Source organism: Cicer arietinum, chromosome 6, assembly GCF_000331145.2.
Source record: "Cicer arietinum cultivar CDC Frontier isolate Library 1 chromosome 6, Cicar.CDCFrontier_v2.0, whole genome shotgun sequence".
Taxonomy (NCBI): Eukaryota; Viridiplantae; Streptophyta; class Magnoliopsida; order Fabales; family Fabaceae; genus Cicer; species Cicer arietinum.
The window spans coordinates 47,272,221-47,272,758 of record NC_021165.2 but is presented as its reverse complement, the minus strand read 5'-3'; positions in this window follow the sequence as shown (position 1 = coordinate 47,272,758).

Here is a 538-nt window from a genome sequence, read left to right as displayed (position 1 = left end):
TATGTTTTCATTTACCCACATAATTTGTAAATATATTTTACTGTTATACACTTTTTCCTCCATTTGTTTTGTAATGTAGGCGAAATGGAATGTTCCATATTCTGAAATTTTGAAAAAGAAATAGATTTCATATGCTGGTGAACATTAGAGGCCTTTTAAAACTAGTCTAGCATCTAGATATTTAAATGTTAAGGATTTGTGTCACAAATCTCCTCTTGAGGCATATACTTATCTTAATAAGGACATTTGTAAGGCATTTGTTCAGAAATGATAGGATCATTCCTTTCTGGTTAGTTCGATTTATAATATAGTTTATCTTAATAAATTTTTTCATAGTATTATATTTAATTGGTGTGTTATTTATAATAGGAAAAAAGAAAGAAGGCACAAATGATTCAGTCTAATAATAAATATCCTCACATAATCTAATGAGGGATATGAGTTACTTATCAAAGGATGATGAATGACAAATTAAAACAAAGACAAGAATCATCTTAAAATTCAATTTTTGCACCTCCATCATGCCATGAAAAGGGAA